This window comes from Lactuca saligna, chromosome 5 (genome assembly GCF_052625555.1).
Source record: "Lactuca saligna cultivar CGN05327 chromosome 5, ASM5262555v1, whole genome shotgun sequence".
NCBI lineage: Eukaryota > Viridiplantae > Streptophyta > Magnoliopsida > Asterales > Asteraceae > Lactuca > Lactuca saligna.
The window spans coordinates 292945975-292967856 of NC_136421.1; the positions used below are offsets into that span (position 1 = coordinate 292945975).

General features: G+C 39.5%; 1 non-coding gene across 1 annotated transcript; it reads left to right on the plus strand.

The window, feature by feature from the left end:
- Window positions 1-8449: 8449 nt before the first annotated feature.
- On the plus strand, window positions 8450-8556 carry LOC144999234 (small nucleolar RNA R71). The gene has a single exon (XR_013660752.1). It is a non-coding gene; the product is annotated as a small nucleolar RNA R71 (small nucleolar RNA).
- The last annotated feature ends 13326 nt before the right edge of the window (window positions 8557-21882 follow it).

Here is a 21882-nt window from a genome sequence, read left to right on the forward strand (position 1 = left end):
TCTTTTTCCAGAGGACGGTTTCAAGGGAAAAGTCTGATTCAAATGGGGGAGAATTGTAACATCCTGACTCCCATGTATAAATTTAAATTGTTTTATATTCATTTTGACAGGGAAACTCGACGAGTTGGAGGCCCAAAATCGTCGAGTAGAGATTGAGATGGCAGTGCGGACGTTAGAATCAGCTTGACGAGTTGGAGGACCCAACTCGACGAGTTGGAGTTGAGTGTGAAAACCCTAATTTTCAGGGTTTACACCCTATTTAAAGGACCTTAAGTCCTTTATCCCGCCTCCCTCATCACCTTATCACCCTGAGACAAACCCTAATCGAGCTATCTTCCATTTTGAGAGTGTGTGTTTTGGTGCATTCCTTGAAGAAACTTGAAGAGTTAAGGGCTTGGAACAAGAATGAGACTTCAGATCCAACATCCATTCTGTTGTAGCAGCCATTTGGAGGTAAAAAGCCATTACCTTGATCACTTGTTTGATAGATCTCTCCATTGGAGATTGTATGGCCATTTCTAGCATCTTCTTGAGTCATTATCGGTTTTAAGCATGCTTTGAAGCAAAGACTTCAGATCTGGACAATATTAGGCCTTTTAGGCCTAAAGACTCAAGCTTTGGCCAATCTTCATGTCTTAAACCCCTTGTTGAACTTTGTTTAGGCAAAGTTAGCCATAAATGTCATGCATGGACGTAAAGATTGCCGCTTTATGTGGTATCTCAGCCTTAGAAGGCTTGATGTGTGTTAAACCAACTAGTTTTATTACTACTTCTAAATTGTAAATTAATCACGCAAAAGGTAGTGCACATGTCAATTGGTGGTATAGATGTAGTAAGCAGGGTATCGCACTCAGGGAACGACAATTAAACTAATTACTAAAATTATCTAAAAACAAAATAACAAATAATAAAAGAGGGGTTTTCTCTAGTTTTACAAGACTAGAAACTTACTAACAGTTAAACTAAATAACTAACTAACAACTAAGCAAGCAAATACCAACTAAATTCAATATCTAAAGGGACTTTTGTTCAGGTTCGACTCAATTGATCCTATGGTTGATTTAATGGTAATAGTGCAATGGATTAACCTTTTATTGGCTACCGGTTCAGGTGATTAGCATCACATTCGCTATGCTAATCCATAGAAAATAAACTAATTCAAGCAGTGTCCAGTTGTCTAAATTAATTAATTCTCTAGGTTATTTATTCGGGTTAAATAAGACTTGTAATGGTTAATCAAATTATTAATTCAATTAGCCTCTTGTTGTTGGTTTACCAAACAAGCTCACACATTAACTTACACATTCTCTAATTAATCCTAGTTTCACATTCACTAATCCTAGGCACATAATAAAGTGTTCACATAAATCACATGAGGTAAACAATTAAGAGATGTCCATGCAGCCTAATTGCCTTCCTAATAACAGAAAATAGTTATAGTTAATGCATAAGGATCTTTAACAAGCTTAATTCAAAAAAATCACTGATTAAAATTTAATCCTACCATTAATCAAACCATAGTCTCAAAATTGTCTTACCCAAACAGAAGCTAGCAAGTTTAGCTCATGATTAAGGTAGTAGAAAACTCAAAAACGAAAATCAATAACATAAACATGGTTGAAGTGCTAGATCTAGTTAAGAGAAATCAAAGTATGCCTTAGTTATCCTTCAAAACTTCATTTGGGTTGGATCTTCACTCTTCCAGATGCCTCTCTTCGCTCTGAATCGTAGCTCCTCCTCCTAGGGTTCTCAGCAGCATCGTGCATCGGTCTGGAGGGTTTCTTTTATAGATTCGACTTGACTCGTCGAGTCCCTCATTAAATTCCCGTGTACAGAAAGGTAAGGACTCTTCTGCTTCGCGAATCTTCGTGGGAACTCTTCGAGTAGACGTCCCTACTCGCCGAGTCCTTTGTATTTTTTTATCCTTTCTTCTTTTGTTCACTCCAAAGCTTCCCGATAACTACTCATGCTTCCTTTTTCTTCCGAGCATTTCTTTTGGAATGATAATATAATTCAAACATACTTAAGTACCTTTTGTCCATAATATGCAATTAATTAGCTAATAAATGATAAAAAATATATACTAAATATAGGGCTAAACATGCACATATCAAAATACCCCACACTTGACTTTTGCTTGCCCCCAAGCAAAACTGAATTTTAAACATACTAGCATCACATAAGATAATCCCAACCGAACCCAACCATTATGCCAAGACCACAACGCATGCATTTGGGTCTAAATTTTTCCTAAGGACCGCGCTCAATTCTAAATACTCACAATCCTCATAAACATTCGCCCACTTCTTCCGAACAATGCTCATTTTATGCATCCCTCTGAATCCATACGTAGAATACCTCCTAACCTTAAGGTATTTTTGGTTGAACAACCCAAGCATACATAAACTAAAAATTACAATTCTTGATACCCTTATATAACTCTTTGGAATTCTTCACTCTTGATAATTTTGACTTTAATTTCCTCGAATTCACCATCTTTTGATTTTTCAGCATCTTCAACTTTTAAACTTTTGGGTTTTTGATCTTCGATCTTCATACTTTAATCTTGATAGCTCCAAAACTTCTAACAACTTTTTATTGTAATTCTCTCTTTTTTTTCACATGTAACTCACTCTTTTTTTTCACTCAAAACCCACATGCTTAAGCAGGGGCGCTTAACTTCAACCCTTATTGGTTAAAGATAATAATTTTCCAGGATACATTTCAAGTACACGATGCTAAACATATTGCATCCCTCAAAAAACGCGAGGTTGTGTTTTTGTCCCATGATTTCACTAGAATAAAGGAGGCCACAAATGCATTATAACGTATATTGGCTCAACTAAATATTTGGGTCTTCATAAAATCATTGAACATAATACTAGCATGAACCGTAATTGCTTTTACCAAAATTTTCTAATTTAGCCCTAGCAATTTTAATGCAAAAATTTCAAAATTTTCAAAATTTAACTAAAATTTTAACTAATGAAACCAACCCCCTACCCCACACTTAATTTATGCAATGTCCCCATTGCATATTATGCATGATAAAGAACAATAAAAGAAAGAGAGAATTGGAACAAACTCCTCTGGGATAGTAGTTGCGAGGTTGATCTTCTTCATTTAAAGCTCCAGCTTCAGGTGGCTTTAGACATGGGAAACTCTCATCCATTCCTTGGGTGTCATTCGTCTTGTGTGGTTGACAGCTCCAAAATATCGAGGAAAAAGCTCTCGGAAATCTCCAAAAATGAATCTTCTTGATAAAAATCAATTGCTGTGGGAATATAATCATCAAGCCTGAAGCTAAGAGGTGAAATTCGTAGACACTCGTCGACTAGGTAATCAGACTCGCCGAGTTGAGTTGTGAAACTGCAGAATCCGTGTTTTTACTCTTGGACTCGTCGAGTCATTATATGCACTCGGCGAGTCAGTCGCTGGGTGAAAATTTTCTGTTTTCTGCTCCAAGTCTTTTTGATAAATCCTAACCACTTCAGAATTATATTAAACTTAATATTTTTCTTCAGTAATTAAACTCAATTGAATGCTCCTCATGACCGGACTCGATACTTGAACTTCACTCTCGCTTCCGCCTAGACTCGAAACTGCTATTACTCTCGAGACTCTTTGTAGGCAACCCATTTTCAAATTCTTAAAAGTCACTAAACAACCCATGAGAAATTAAAATCCTAATTACTAGAAGTTCCAACAAATAACTAAAAAAAACAAATTGTTCAACACAAAACACAAATAAAAAAAAATCAATCTTCATCTTCTTCCTCGTCATTATCATCATGCATTGCCCTGCTCCCACCGGCTCCGCTTTGCCTTGAGCTCATCCTCTCCTCCCAAGTCGGTATATAAGGAAATTAGCCCCCGTCCACATGTTGGATGTTGAAGTGGTTAAACATTTGGATAAAGGACCGATTGGCAAAATTCACGCCCCTTCCCAAATCATCTTGATATTGTCTTCCTTCAACATTAAACCATTACGGGGGTATTTCATCTTCCACCGGAATAACCGGTGGATCGGGAGGTGCTTGCCCACATCTTTGCCTTACTTTCCTACCCGGCTCCTCGGGTCCGATCACAGCATCATCATGGGGAATAGCATAGTGTCCCCCTCTATAATCCTCAATAATTCTAGCCTTTCGAAAAAGAATAGGATTAAAGGGAGAGGTCATAACCATTATCATTAAGTTCCAAGCGACACGAGTCATCAACCCATAAGAGTGGGCTAAACGTGTCACAAACATGCCACCATTAATTTTTGAAGTTTTGCGGTCCTTGACCGCCCCTTCAGCTAAGTATGAAGCCATGCACCATGGAATGTTGCAAAAGGTGTTGGGTGTAATGATGCTCCAAAGATAAAAAAAAAAAAAACATCAAGGTTAGAAACCTTGTCATCATCTTTTCTTTGGTTAATGGTGTTTGAAATAAGGTGGTGAATAAGGCTGTGCGTAGGTGATCGTATGCTCCCCTGTTGAGCCAATTTGGGAATATAAACTTTGTTGGCAATAATATTCCACCAACTTGTGCTTATGACACCATCCGGGAATACTTTGGGGCAATGCTTCCAAAAAAGTACGAAATGCATCCGTGTGGATCAATTGTAGGTCATAAATTCCTAACATCCAAGTTAATTCCACCATAGAACAATGGCAAACCTCGCCCCCAAGACAAAAAGTAATATTCTCGGGGTTATAGTAATCGTCCCCTCCCCGGAAATGTATTTTGGAGAAAAATTCCAAGCACAACTCTTGATAGACCGGCTCCTGGATACGAAAAATGCGACTCCATCCATCACACGTGATGGACACCCCATTATGCACAAACGTCTTGACTAAATAAGGAGCCAACTCCTCTTCATAACGAACTCTTCCCAGCTATTCCCAATCAATCGCATTGGGGACACAAATCTCCTTTTTCCGGATTTCTGCAAGCTTCTTCTTCCACTTAGTTATCGTAGATTTGGACTCAATTTGTGGAAAATTCAACCAAGGAAAATCCCCTTGGCTTCCTCTTGAGCTTTAATCCCGTGAAAACATGTTCCTGCATAAATAAATAACACAAACAACCAGAATCGAACAGAACAATTAGAACATAAAATCTGGACTGCATCAGACATGACTCGCCGAGTCCGTAGACCGACTCGACGAGTCGCACTACGCGAGTCTGTTGACGGGTCTGTCAAGTTTCATCCATAAAACTCGAAATTTACTGCAATGGTTTGTCCAAGGATGTATTTAGAGCATAGTAGTATAAGAAATTTCACCCATATCATTCTAATTAGGGGAAAATCAAAACCCTAGAAATTCTAAAACTTAAAAAACAGGTTTCCTTCCTAATTAACACTTCCAACCTCCTAAAAATCAAAGCTTTGACATAAATAATGAAGAAATTTAGTACCTTTTTTGCTTGAGAGAGAGGTAGCAAAAGAGAGAGAGAAGGAGAGAATGGGGAAGCGCACGTCGAGTGTCGGCTGGTTGAATGAGGAGTGGTTACCAAATAGGGTAAAAAGCCCTAATTTTACAGATACGTAAAAATTATAAATTTTTTTCAGTAAAAACAAACCAACTTGTCAAGTCAGGGTCCGAATCGGCGAATCTGGTCGCAATTTTGAGATTCCGATTTTCGAGTTAACTAGTCGAGTAAGTCACCCAACTCGCAGAGTCACTCGATATTTCCAAAAAATTGATATATATTTTTATAAATTTGATATAATTTTTTAGTCCTTTAAAAATATATCCAACCCACCCCACACTCAAACCATGCTTTCCCTCAAGTAGTCATTTTGAATCATTAAGAAGATGAAAATAGATAAATCCTAAAAACAAAAAAAATAAAACTTAAACAAAAAGTAAAAGAAAGCAAACTCTAGTAACGGGTTTCCTCCCGTTAAGCACTTCTTTTTTAGGAGTCGTTAGTTGGACTCCTTCCCGCTCTACGTTTCTTCGTTGTCCTCCATCGGGAATTCACGCTTAATCTTTTGTTGTTTAAACTTTGTCTTACAAGCATGTATCTTTCTTTTATATGCCCGATGCAATTCTTCTTTCCTCTTCCTTGTAGCATCTTCTTCTATTGCATAACTGATCCGTTTCCCAACCTTCTTCTTCTTCACCCCGTTCTTTGGACCCATCTTTTGTACTCCTTCTTTGTCAATCTTTATTTCCCGTACAGTTTCCACTTCATCATCACACGATATTAAGGGGTCCTCCTTACTTTTGTCACCTTCTAAAGAATCTGATGGTTCAAATGCAAATACTTCATAATTAGTAGAAACTTGGGCTCGAGGTTTGGTTCTTTTGATTGTATTTGACTCGATCTCTCGATTAGCCATGAGTGACTCAAAGGATGAGTTATTCACATCATCATTCCAATCCCTTGAATTCTCCTTTTCTCCCAAACTTACGCTCTTTTCAAGTTGAATTTCTTCTTCTTTTATCATCGTGTCAAGGTAAGCCAATTGTGCGTGTTGGAAGTTAAAATTTTCAACAATTTCAGTCTCTTCTATTGGACTTTCCAAAGAATCAGGAGAAGTATGCATGTCAAGTCCAGAAAGGGGACTTGTAAATAGCAGGATAAGATCTTCATGATTTTTTAGGTTCTTGATTGGACTCGTCTAGTGAGTCGATGCTACTCGGCGAGTCGATGAGGTTTCCACAGTTTTTATTGTTTCTTTTGAATTAGCTTCCTCTAGCAACCTTTCTATCTCCTTTAAATCTTTTTCAGCATCGAAATTCCCACCAGAATGTAACATAAATTTGTTTGGATTTTCTTCTTGTAAAAGTGCAAGCTCTCTTTCTAACACTTCATCATCCAAATCTACTAAGGAAACTTCTCCATTTTTTATCCTTTCATTCTTTTTCTCTTGCTTAGCTTTAAACACCACTGAATCGTTCCCTACCCTTAGTGTTAGTGTCGATTCACACACATCAACTATTGCACAAGCGGTATTCAAAAATGGTCTCCTAATAATGATTGGAACTTTAGGGTCTTCTTCCATGTCAAGCACTACAAAGTCCACGGGAAACACAAATTTATCGACTTTGATGAGAAGATCTTCGCACACTCCTTTTGGATATATTATTGTCTTATCGGCTAGATGGATCTTCATACAAATCGGTTTTGGATCTGGCAAATTTAGCTTCGTGAAGAAAGAATATGGCATTAGATTAATACTTGCACCCGAATTGGTCAATGCACGAGTAGCAATTATGTTCCCAAATTGACAAGGTATGGAGATGCTTCCCAGATCACCCCTCTTTTCTGGTAGTTCATTCAGCAATACTTCAGCAACTTCTTCCATATTTTGTCTAGTAGGAAAGATGTTTTTAAGCAAAGTTGCATACTTAGGCGTTTGAAGTATCATTTCAACAAATGGAATGTTCACTTGGAGGGTCCTCACTTGCTCCATAAATCTTCTATACCGTTGAATCTGCTCATCTGGTCTGGCTCGTATCGGAAATGGAAAAGTGGGCCTGTAAGGTTTCAAAAGAGAACAATTTTTCTCATCAGACCTCGGACTCATCGAGTCCATGATGCCGAATCGGCGAATCAAGTCGGGTCCACTCGATTTCCATTCATATGTCTCTTTTGTTTTTCTCCTTATTGGGTTTCTTCTGAATAGAGGTCAAAAGAGTGAAATCTTTGTCAGAATTAGTGGTTATCACATTTAGATGCGCAATTTTTGGATTTTGTTCGGTATTGATGAGAAGTTCACCAAGTGTTCTTTGATTGACTTGTTGTGCAAGCTGACCTATCTGTTTTTCAATGTTATGAATGGAGGCTTGCTGATTCCTAAGCAAATTTTGTTGATCTTTCATCATAGTTTGATGATCTTTAAGCATTACTCGTTGCTCCTTCAATTCAATGTCGGTATCATTATGCCTCTTCTCGGATGCAACTACAAACCTTGTGAACATCTCCTCCAAATCAGCTCTCATTTCAATAACCGGTTCCTCCTTTTGATAGAAACCCGTTCTTTTTGCTTGTATTTCTCCTCCTTTAGCTTTTTGTACTCATCATACGGGAGTCACTCCTTCTTAGGTTTCCGCCAATTAACATCAAATCTATCGCCGCTTGAATAGAATACTTGAGCTTTCTTGTTTCCATTCTCATCCAAATCATAATCTTTAGTAAGATGAGGTCCCTTACAATTCTCACATCCAACCCAAATAGCATGGATTGTTTGATCCATCTTAGTCATCCTCCAATCTAAACTGTCTAGTTTATCCATCATTGCCACCATGCTATCGTTAACAGTGTTCACCACCCCCAACTTACTTCATTCCTTGGGTTATGATATTCTCTAGAGTGTTTAGAGAATTCCTCAATTAATTCCTTTATCACCGGGGGTGGCTTCTTTGTGAGCGGTCCTTGCGAGTTAAGAAGCGGCCTTGTAGTCACATTTACTCCATTATAAAAAATAGATACTTCTTGTTGGCTATTAAGATCGCAATGTGGGAAATTCCTTAGTAAGCCCTTGTATCTCTCCTATACCTCGTATAAAGATTCTCCAGCTTGTTGTTCAAAGTCGGCAATAGCTTTCTTCAGTTTGGCTATCTTTGAAGGGGGACAAAATTAATCAATGAAATCTTCCTTCATTTTAGCCCATGTAGTGATAGATCCTGGAGATAATGATTTTAGCCAATCCTTTGCAGCACCTTTGAATGTAACTGGAAGCATACGAAGCTGCTGGGTCTCGTGAGGCACATTTGGAACATTAAAATAATCAACTACATCGTTGACCTCATCCAAGTGTTTATAGGCATCTTCGTGATCTTTTCCGTAGAAGGGAAACTCCTTTGGTTGAGCAAGTATGTGACCTTTAAGCTTAAAGGTGGCAATTGCGGGAATTGCGGGTTGCACAAGTCTTGGGCCGGTATCGTCACGTATTCTCTTCTTCCATTCCCCCATGGGAACTTCATCGATGTTAGCCATGGGGTTAGCTAGTTCGCCTTCAAAGTCGCTTTCTTCTTCGTATTCAGATTCGAAGTCGTATTCTAATTCGGCCCCTTTTGGATTATCTTCAATATGCTCTAACTTGTTTTCTTCGCTCATTTGACTGTTGGTCTCTCCTGCCTTCTTGTTCTTTTTCTTCCCAAAAACCGTTTTCTAGTTCGTGAATGGTGATTTCTTCGGTGTATTAGAACTTTCAACCTCCTTGCCTTTGTTTTTCCTTAAAGCGGATTCTAGGTCTTCAAATGGAGGAACCAAGAGTGTGTTGGCTCATCTGGTCATGTAACGCCTGCAAACAAAACAAGAAAAAAGCGTAAAAGGAACAAAAATAAAAACTAGAAACGAAAATAGCAGTTCAGCGATGGACTAGTTGAGTCTGGTCGTAGGGACTCAGCGAGTTCAATGCAAAAGCAGAAAAAAAAAATTTAAACAAACTTCCTAAAAGCTAAAAATTGAAATTAAATTCTAATCCTAAATCTACTAAACGCAGTAACTTTGTGCAAGAGAAATCTCACACAAAGGATCGATAACAATAGTAATCAATTTAAATTTAGAACCGTTCCTCGGCAACGGCGCCTAAAACTTGATGTGTGTTAAACCAACTAGTTTTATTCCTACTTCTAAATTGTAAATTAATCACACAAAAGGCAGTGCACCTGTCAATTGGTGGTATAGATCTAGTAAGCATGGTATCGAACTCAGGGAACGACAACTAAGCTAATTACTAAAATTATCTAAAAACAAAATAACAAATACTAAAAGAGGGGTTTTCTTTAGTTTTACAAGACTAGAAACTTACTAACATTTAAACTAAATAACAACTAAGCAAGTGAAGACCAACTAAATTCAATATCTAAAGGGACTTCTGTTCAGGTTCGACTCATTTGATCCTATGGTTGATTTAATGGTAATAGTGCAATGGATTAACCTTTTATTGGCTACCGGTTCAAGTGATTAGATTCACATTCGCTATACTAATCCATAGAAAATAAACTAATTCAAGCAGTGGCTAGTTGTCTAAATTAATTAATACTCTAGGTTATTTATTCGGGTTAAATAAGACTTGTAATGGTTAATCAAATTATTAACTCAATTAGCCTCTTGTTGTTGGTTTACCAAACAAGCTCACACATTAACTTACACATTCTCTAATGAATCCTAGTTTCACATTCACTAATCCTAGGCACATAATAAAGTGTTCACATAAATCACATGAGGTAAACAATTAAGAGATGTTCATGCATCCTAATTGCCTTCCTATTAACAGAAAATAGTTATAGTTAATGCATAAGGATCTTTAACAAGCTTAATTCAAAAAAATCACTGATTAAAAATTAATCCTACCATTAATCAAACCATAGTCTCAAAATTGTCTTACCCAAACAGAAGCTAGCAAGTTTAGCTCATGATTAAGGCAATAGAAAACTCAAAAATGAAATTCAATAACATAAACATGGTTTAAGTGCTAGATCTAGTTAAGAGAAATCAAAGTATGCCTTAGTTATCCTTCAAAACTTCATTTGGGTTGGATCTTCACTCTTCCAGATGCCTCTCTTCGCTCTGAATCGTAGCTCCTCCTCCTAGGGTTCTCAGCAGCCTCGTGCATCGGTCTGGAGGGTTTCTTTTATAGATTCGACTCGACTCGTCGAATCCAAGACCGAATCGTCGAGTTCCGTATACAGAAAGGTAAGGACTCTTCTGCTTCGTGAATCTTCATGGGAACTCATCAAGTAGATGTCCCTACTCGCCGAGTCCTTTGTGTTTTTTGATCCTTTCTTCTTTTGTTCACTCCAAAGCTTCCCAATAACTACTCCTGCTTCCTTTTGCTTTCGAGCATTTCTTTTGGACTGATAATATAATTCAAACATACTTAAGTACCTTTTGTCCATAACATGCAATTAATTAGCTAATAAATGATAACAATATATACTAAATATAGGGCTAAACATGCACATGTCAAGGCTAGATCTAGAGTTTGGGGCCTTAGTGTCGCTTAAAAGCGTCTGAATGAGAGGAAGGACCGAAGGAACTCGACGAGTTGGTTAGGGTTTTCCCCGATATTCTGGACACTTTGCAAACTTGACGAGTTGGTGAGACAACTTGGCGAGTTGAGTCGAATTTTCCCGATTTTCTGAGAATAAAAGGAACTCGACGAGTCGCATAGATGCACTCGACGAGTTAGGTGAACATGGACTGTTTACTTGGGTGTTGACTTTCATTGACTTTTAGGGTTTGGTTAAGTTGTGGATTTTGTAGACCATGGATTGTGATATATGTAGGCGGAGTCCAGACCGAAAATTGAGTGCAAGACATTCTTACTTTACTTACAAGGTGAGTCTTCTCACTATACTAACCTGAGTGGTAATTACTGTGCGACTGGAGGGTCTTATTTGAGTTCTTGACCAGAGGGTCCTATGTGCTTATACTGAGTTATGTGATATTATGCATCCTGTCTTTGTGATTTATGTGGTATATTATTCTATGCCTTATTGAGTTAGGACCATAGGGTCCAAACCGAGTTGTGAGATTGGAGGGTCTTCATTGAGATACAGGACTAGAGGGTCTAACCCGAGTTATGAGAGCGGAGTGTTTTCACTGAGACACATGATCGGAGGGTCCTTATCGAGATATAGTCATGAGAGGCTAATTATTTGTGTGTGGTATTTTGTGGAACTCACCAAGCTTTGTGCTTACAGTGTTGTGTGAAATGTGTTTCAGATACATCTCAGGATCGCGGGAAGACGTGGGCATGATTGTACACACCAGCTAGTTAATTTGTGTTTTGAGGATTCTAGGATATTGCCACACAATTTTATGTCTTGTGTTTGAAAAAATTTATAAATTGGGTTTAAGAAATGTTAAACTGTGTTTTGTGTGGATTTAAAAATGAAAATTTTTATTTAAAAATTTAGTTATACAAATATAGGTTACTGACGAGTCAGCACCGCCAAAAGCGTTATGCAAACCGATGACGCTCTGAGTTAGAGTTTCAGATTGGTGATATGGTACTTCTAAAGGTATCACCTTGGAAAGGTGTTATCCATTTCAATTGGCAGGGAAAATTGGGTCCCAAATTCATTGGTCCTTTCCGAGTAGTGGCCATGATAAGGAAGATCTCCTACTTATTGGATTTTCCAAATGAGCTTAGTTGGATTCATGACACCTTCCAAGTTTCTCATATGAGGAAATGTGTGGTCGACGAGATTGATATGGTTCCAATGGGAGATATACAGGTCGATGGGTGCCTAAATTATGTTGAGCGTCTGGTTGTGATTCTAGATAGGAAGTCGAAGGCCTTGTGGAATAAGGTAGCGAGACTGGTCAAGTTTCACTGGCAACTGTAACAACCCAAAAAATCAAAGAAAATTAAGTTTTTCAAAAACAACCCATTAGCCATAAAGAGTTTACAAAACCATTGTTCCAAAATATAGTCATAATCATAAGTTGGGTAACCCAAGATCTAATATCATAAAAATAGGAAGATGTGCACGATCACGCCTTCACTTTCCCATGGTCCTCAGAAGTACCTAAAAAATTAAACTGAAATCGTAAGCCAAAACTTAGTGAGCTCCCCCAAAGTACTAACATACAAACATATAACAACATGTACACTAGATCCATAGCTAAGAGACTAGATTACCCCTAAGCACATATCTTGAGTCTGGCTTTCCTTTCAGGCCTACAACTCAAGTATGGCTTGCTCCCAAGCCCACAGCATAAGTCTGGTTTGCCTCCTGGCCCATAACTTATGTCTAGCTTGCTCCCGACTTTTTTGGCTTCCACACAAAGCAGTAATACCTCAACCCAACCATACTATGTTGACATATACATAACAAATAGACATGTAACCGGAAACAAATAAACATATAACCAGTCAACAGACAAACAGGTAGAATTATTGATCACTGCTACATAGAAACATCCTAATCCAGGATACAAAATCTACCGGGCTGGCATTGGTGCCTTCGACCCCTAAGTACAATGAGGAAAACTCACCTCATAGTTTGAAGAAATAGCTACACATATCACTACTCCAAATGCTGAATTTACCAGCCACCTATACAATCACAATAATTTATGCTCAAACTACTAATCAAATTACCCAAAATTCCCCGAAGTTAAACTTGGGTCAAATTCAATGGTCAAGCTCAAACTAGATCCAAACCATAACCTTGATGGATAAAGTTTCCAAATTTATCCTTTAGACCTTGCGAATAAGTCAAGATCCAAAACCCTGAGTCCTTAATGGAAGCATAAAGCACATACCACTCATTAAGCACTTAATCCTTAGAGTTACTTCTCCAAAGTTTCCAAAAGGCTTTCCAACACCGTCTGGACCATAAACATAATAGCTTTAGGGACATGCATTTTAAGGCAAGACAAGGGCAAAAAGGGCCAAGATTCCATGCATGGACTCAAAACTCAAGTCTACTTCAGATCTAAAGAGTTAAATGCTTGAAATGGCCTGGAGATTCATAAAGTTGCAAGCTTTATGATATCTCACCTTCCAAAACCCACTAAACATGAAGAAAAGGGGCCAAAATCTAAGATCTAACAAGCTAGAAAAGAAAATATTGGATCTTGAACACTCACCCAAGTTCAAAAGAGAAGCTAGAGGATGAATATGTTGCTTGCAAGATGATAACACTCACTAAAGGCTTCCTTCTCCTTCAAAAGTGCCAATAAAGTATGAAGAATGACCTTTCAAGAGTGATCGAGGCTAGGGTTAGTGTTTTAGTGCTTGAGAGAGTAATGGAGACTGAATGACATCAAAACCCTAGCCAGAATGTCCTTTAAATAGGGCTCAAATCCCAAGGGATTAGAGTTTCACCAAAACTAGCTTCCATGTCGGGGTGCCTCAGGCCCATGTCGTTGTGGTCTATTAAAACACATGTCCTAAAAGATAATTTCATGCCGTAGTGAGGCTCCACCATGCTGTGCCCACCTAAAACATTATTGTCATTTGAAAATTAAATTGGACATGGAACAATGTTACAATTCTCCCCCACTTGAATCAGAGTTTGTCCTCGAAATCCTCAATTAGGAATAACTTAGGGTAATGCTTAGACATCTCTGCCTTATATTCCCGTGTCCACTCGGAACCCTTCTGATGCTACCACTAGACCATTACCAAATGCACCTCCTTGTTGCATAAGTTCTTCGTCTTCCTATCCAAAACCGCTACCAGTCTCTCAACGCAATTAAGGTGATCATACACCTGAATATCCTCCGAAGGGAAAACTATTGAATACTCAGTACACACTTTCGAAGCTGCAAAAAATGGAAAGTGTTATGGATCTGGCTGAGCTCCTCGGACAAATCTTGCATGTAAGCTACCTCACCAACCCTAGAAATCACCCGAAATGGCCTAATATATCGAGGCCCCAGCTTTCCCCTCCGTCTGAAGAATAGTACACCCTTTGAGGGTGATACCTTCAGTAGCACCATGTCGGCAACCTGAAACTCAAACTCTGAGTTGGCGCCTATCGGCATAACTTTTCTGACAACTTTGAGCTATCTGTAAATTTTGCCTAATTTGTTAAATAAGTTCTGCCATATGAAGGACTACCTCAATCCTTCCCATGACTCTGTGACCAACCTCTCCCTAACAGACAGGGGTACGATGCTTTCTCCCATAGAGTAGCTAAACTGGCAGCACACTGATACCGGAGCAATTGCTGTTGTTATATGAAAATTCAGCTAGGGGAAGGTTGGAGTTCCAACTCCCACCAAAATCAATCACACAAGCCCTCAACATATACTCTAGCATCTGAATGGTCCACTCATTCTAACCATTGGTTTGTAGATGATAAGCAATGCTAAGATGCAACCTCATACCTAGTTCATGGAACTTCTTCCAAAAACAAGATGTAAACTGAACATCTCAATCAAATACAATGGAGACTGGAATACCAGGTCGAGCAATAATCTCACGAACATATAAATCGGTTGATTTCTCGGTCGAAGAGCTCTCTCGAACAGCCAAAAAGTGGGCACCCTTGGTCAGAAGGTCCATTATAACCCTTATCGCGTCGAATTCCTTTAGCCGCTCGAGGCATTATGGTGATAAAATCCATAATAATATATTCTTATTTCCTCATGGGAACCTCCAATAGCTGCAACTTGCCATGCGGCCTCTGGTGCTCAGTCTTGACAATTTAATAGGTCAAGTACCTCTCGACACACCTGGCTATCTCCCTCTTCATGCATGGCCACCAGTAACTAAGGCTTAAGTCTCGTTACATCTTGGTGGCTCCCAAGTGTATCAAAAATCTGGACTTATGTGCCTCCTCTAGCACAGCCTGTCTGACCGCACCAAAATCTAGCACACAAACCCGACCATACTAGGGTCAATAATTCACAACTGTTAGTAAAAATCTGTCAATCTCACCCCTGAGTCTCTCTAATTCTAATTTTGTTTCTTGAATCCCTTAGCCTAGGCCTCCTTAATCAAATCTAACAATGGTGAATCAATCAAAATCCTCATACATAGGTTCTCAACAGCAGAACTAGCCATCTTGCGGCTCAACGCATCGACGACCACATTCGCCTTCCTTGGCTGATACAGAATCTCAAAGTTATAATCATTGACCACGTCAAGCCACCTACACTGCCTCATATTAAGATTTGGCTGATCCATGAGATATCTCAAACTCTTATGGTCCATGTAGATGCTACACCAAACCCCATACAGATAATGTTTCCAAATCTTGAGGGCAAACACCACTACCCCCAACTCCAAATCATGATTCGGATAACGAACCTCATTTGGCTTAAGGTGCCGAGAAGCAAAAGCCATAACTCTCCCTCGATGCATAAGCACCGCCCTAAACTAGTGATGGGTGCATCACAATACACGATAAAATCCTCAACACCCTCAGGGAGGGTCAATACTAGAGCCTCACACAACTTCTGTCTCAAACTAAGTTTGCTGCTCAAACCCCCAACAGAAATCCACATCGTTCCTCATTAGACGAGTGAGGGGTACCGCAATCTTAGAGAAGTCCTGAATAAATCTCCGACAATACCCAACTAATCCCAAGAAGCTCCTGATCTCTGAGGAAGACTTTGGAACCTCTCACTGCATCACGGCCTCGATCTTGGATGGATCGATCAAAATGCCATTCTGGTTGATGAGACCTCTCATAACCAAAACTCACACTTCTAGAACTTGGTATATAGGCGTTCTCCCCTTAAAACTCCTAGAAGCTCTTGAAGGTGCTCCTCATGCTGCTTCCTGGTCTTGGAATACACCAGGATATCATCAATGAAAAAACTGACTGATCAATCAAGCATCGGCCTGCATACCCGATTCATCAAGTCCAAAAATTATGCTAGTGCATTGGTGAGCCTGAATGGCATCACCACGAACTCATAATGACCATCATAAGTCTGAAATGAGGTCTTCTCCACATCCTCTGCTCTAACCCTCACTAATCGATGAAGATAGGTAACAATTCTTCATTGTTAACTTGTTCTATTCCCGGTAATCAATGCACATCCGATGTAAACTATCCTACTTCTTCACAAAAAAAATTGGTCCTACCCACGACGAATTGCTCGATCTAATAAAATGCTTTCCCAATAGCTCCTGAAGATGAGAGGAAACCTCTTGTATCTCTGATGGTGCCAATCAGTATGACGCGTTAGCAATCGGAACTACACCTCGAACCAAATCAGTCTTGAACTCCACCTGCCTCTTAGGAGACACACCTGCTAACTCCTTCAGAAACACATTAGCAAAATCTTTACCAACTAGTACATTCGAATCCAAAACCTCCATCTCGACTTGGGTGTCAACCACATATGAAAGGTAACCCAAACACCCATGTTGCAGATACTGTTAAGCCCTGGCGGTACAACAAAAGGTTGATCCCATCCTGGTACCCTCTCTATAAATAATAGTTCTCCCCCACTTGGGGTTCGAACTACCACCCACTAACCCTCGTAGTCGATCATCGCCCCAAACCTACTCAACCAATCCGTCTATACTATCACACACGTATCCCCTATGGGGATGGAAATCAGATCAATCGAATAAGGCAGTCCAAAAATCTCTAAGAAACAACCCCAATAAACACTCGATGCAGAAACCACATTTTCGTTGGTGATGGAAATCCATAATGGATACTCCAACTCACCAAGAGTCATATCAAAATCCCTACTGAAGGACTGATATAAAATACCGACTCGCACCCGATTCAAAAAGCATAAGAGCATGCAAGGAGTTTACTAGGAAGGTACCTAACATAATCATAAACATAATCATACCATAAAATAACTGATGAAATAATATTAAATGGAAACATACCGGTAACGACGTCTGACACCACCCTGCCTCCTTTGTCGTAAGCTGGAAAGCACAACCTCAAGCCCTCGGGGGCTCCGCCCTACCCTGGCATCCATCCGTGATCCTCAGAGTAGTCGATGTTTTATAATGCACTGACCTCACAGCCAACAAGGGACAGTCAGCCTTCACATGGCCAACCTGTTCATAATGATAACATATCAGGGGGCTCGATACTGGGACCTGCTGACGACTATCTTCGGCATAATTCCCCTCCTTTCCATAATTGTGGGATCCATATGAATATATACAAGCACCATTGTGAACCTTGCCACACTTGCCACAAATGCAGCCCCTCTGTCCCGTAGATCTCAAATCAGCGGGCTTGAACTGCTTCGTTGTAGGAAAAGACTGAACATGAGCCTGCCTTAGCTCCCTCGCTTGGAGATCTATCTCAATACCCTGCCTCTTCATGGCCTCCTGAAGCTCAGCGAGAGTACCATACCGTTGGGTGGAAACGAACTGGCGGATATCCATCTTGATCATGCTCAAGTACCGGGTCATCTGAGCCAGCTCAGAAGCAACAAACTTAGGGCAGAAAAGAGCCTTTTCAGTAAACATCTTGGTGATCTCCATCACCATCTCAGTCCCCTGTCTTAGATCCAGATATCCCCGAGCCAACCTTTCACTCTCCACTAAAGAAACATACTTTATGTGGAACATCTCAGAGAAATGCTCCCAAATAACAACAACTCTCTGCTCAGTAGTGTAAGAGCCAGTCACTAATGTCCACCAATCCTTCGTACTTGACCGGAGAAGGTTCATGGCGCACTTCACCATCTAGTCAGGAGGGCATGAACACGTGAAGAAACAACCCTCCACATCAGAGAACCACCTCATCGCCACAATTAGGTCCCGCACCCTATTAAACTCTGGGGAATTCATATTTTCAAAGTCCTGGTCCTGGAAAGCTTTCTCCTCTTGAGCACAGGCGGCAACAACAGCCCCAGTAGCTGCAACAACAACAATCTCAGAAAGTGTAGCATATCGATCATCGCAAATCTCAATCATGGCAGTCTTGATAGAACTAAACAACTCTAGAATCAATCCCCTAACAGCAGTAGCCACCTCAATGGCAATCATCTAATGTATCTGATCGTCAGTCAACCTTGGGCTATCCTAGACACTTGCTCCAGCTCCAGAACTAGATCCTCTTCTAAACATCATACTAAAAATACACTAGAATACATCATAATTGTCACAATTCATACTATCATAACCATCCCTGACAGACGAATCCCTCGGGGGGTTCTGACTTCCTTGCTATGTGTACGGGTTCTGTGCTTCCAGTAGTATGGCCATATACCACCTTCCATAGCTACCCGTTTTTATCTCAAGGATCATCACAAATACCCTAAGAAAATACTCAACTAGGATACGCATACATCCTATCCTCACTCTCTAGAGAGTGGCTAATCATGCCTCATGTGACCGAATGCTCACACAATTACTCACCCATGAAACTTCCACCACCCCTATAGCCACTTGTGCATGCTAATCATACATAATACTAGATTGTATAGATAGTCAAATACTTGATCCTACCCTAAGCCCATAACCAAACAAGAAATAGGAAATAAGGCCAAATACAAAATTCTCAGGCTATAAAATCTTATTTATGTACAACTATAATGCACACACTAAGCAACTACAGTAATGATATCGATTTCATAAAAGAAGTATTGCTAGGCTATCAGGCATCACACATCAGACGATTCTTTCATGCAATTCCTGAAGATCCCTAGCCTATCACTAGCATATTATTTTACCATAAATATTATATCAAAAAATAGTGAAGGTAACTTGGGTTTTACTTTCTTGCTCCGGATCATCGTATACATCTCATCCTGCATTGGTTACTTTTGAATACAATTTTGGAAACCATTTTAAAACCCTCGTTGTTCCTTAGTTTGAGTCTGGATTTACATGAATGTTCAACCAGTTCTCTCAAACCATGGCTCTGATACCGACTTGTAACATGCCAAAAATCATATAAATTGAACTTTTCAAAAACAACCCCTGGCCATAAAGAGTTTACAAAACCATTGTTCCAAAATATAGTCATAATCATAATCTAGGTATCCCAAGATCCGATATCTTAAAAACAGGAAGATGTGCGCGATCATGCCTTCACTTTCCCATGATCCTATGAAGTATCTAAAATTAAACAGAAATCGTAAGCCAACGCTTAGTGATTTCCCCCAAAGTACTAACACATAAACATATAACAACATGCACACAGGGTCCACAACTAAGACACTTGATTACCCCTAAGCCTGCAGGTTGAGTATGGCTTGCCTTTCATGCCCACAACTCAAGTTTGGCTTGCTCCCGAGCCCACAACATAATTTTGGTTTGCCTCTAGGCCCACAACTTATGGCTGGCTTGCTCTGGGTTTGTTGGGTTCCACACAAAGCAGTAATACCTCAACCCAATCATACTATGTCGAAATATACATAACAAATTGACATGTAACCGACAACAGATAAACGTATAACCAGTGAACAGACAAATAGGTGAATCTACAGATCACTATGATACAAATCTACTGGGTCCAATGGTGCATTCAATCCCCAAGTACAATGAGAAAAACTCACCTTACAATATGAAGAAATAGCTACACAGATCATTGCTCCAAATGCTGACTCTACCAGCCACCTTTACAATCACAATCATTTATGCTCAAACTACTTATCAAATTACCGAAAACACCTCGAAGTCAAACTTAGGTCAAAGTCAACCTACAATTGACCGCCACATCGTGGCCATCCATGGCCACTTCGTGGTCGCAATACGACAAAACATGCATGCTCAGCCCAACCACCACGCCATGGTGAGGGTCCACCTTACCGTGGTGATCAATCAGAATGACTTAATTCCTTAAGCTGACTTCCAGTCCATTCTAGGAGTTCCCAAGTTGAAACTAGGTCCAAACCATAATCTTGATGGATAAAGTTTCCAACTTTATACTTTATACCTTGCCAATAAGTCTAGATCCAAAACCTTAAGTCCTTAATGTAAGCATAAAGTACATACTACTCGTTAAGCACTTAATCCTTAGAATACTTCTCCAAAGTTTCTAAAAGGGTTTTCAACACCTTCTGAACCATAAAAATCATAGCTTTGTTTACATGCATGTCCTTTCCATTTTTAGGGAAAAACAAGGGCAAAAAGGGGCAAGATTCCATACATGGCCTCAAAACTAAAGTCTACTTCATATCCAAAGAGTTAAATGCTCTAAATGGCTTGGATATTCATAAAGTTGCAAGCTTTATGAGATCTCACCTTCCAAAACCCACCAAACATGAAGAAAATGGGCCAAAATTCAAGATCTAACAGCCTAGCAAAGAAAATATTAGGTCTTGAACACTCACCTTAGTCCTGAAGAGAAGCTAGAGGATGAATATGTTGGTTGTAAGATGATAATCCTCACCAAGGGCTTACGTTTCCTTCAAAAGTGCCAACAAAGTATGAAGAATAACCTTTCAAGAGTGATGGAGGCTAGGATTAGGGTTTTAGTGCTTGAGAGAGTGATGGAGGCTGAATGAACTCGAAACCCTAGCCATAATGTCCTTTAAATAAGGCTTAAATCCCAAAGAATTAGGGTTTCACCAAAATTGGCTACCATGATGTAGTACCTCAGGACCACGCCGTGGTGGTCTATTAAAACTCAAGGCCTAAAAGATAATGTCACGTCGTGGTGAGGCTCCACCATGTCGTCTCCACCCAAAACATTATTGACATTTGAGAATTAAAATATGCCTGGAACGGATGTTACAGCAGCATCAGAAGGGTTCCAAGTGGACTTGGGAACCTGATGACTAGACGCACGAGCATTATCCCGATCTATTCGCAGTTGAGGACTTTGAGGATGAAGTCTGATTCCAGTGGGGTAGAATTGTACACTCGCTCCTAATGTATATTTTCTTATGATATTTAAATTTATAATTTTTGAGAAATAAGGGTCTACGTTGGACGTAGATTATGAATTGCGCAGGGCATAATTCATTAAACGTAGGCGAGGGTCTTACCCACTATGCATGGCGTAACGGCGCAAAGTTCAAACCCTATATCCAGGGTCTTGATCCATATTTAAAGGACCTTAACCTATTGATACTTTTCTTATTACCAGCCTCCATCCTCCAAAGCTGCCCTTTTCGAAACCCTAATCATTTTTGAGAGATTTTTGAAGTTCTAAGTGTTTGTGTATGTTCTCTTTTAAAGAAGAGGAGCCTTGCAGAAGCATATAATAGTCCAAGCCTTGTAGATCCATATTCGTCATCTTTTTTCCACCTCCAAGAGGAATAAACATTCCATCTTAGCAATCTTTCATGATAGCTCTAGTTGTAATGCCTGTAGATCAGGGCTAGTTAATTTAGAGACAACGAGCATTAAAAATGAATTTTTGATATAAGATTATTTAGAATGAATAATCTTAATGAAGTTGTAGTGGTCGTGAAAAGGATTTCGGATATATAAAGAATGTCGTAATTCGAGTTATAACGAATAAGTTATGACCTGTCGAAGTTTCGCAACAAAAACGGCACCACATAGCGCGATGTAAATAGTGAATTTAC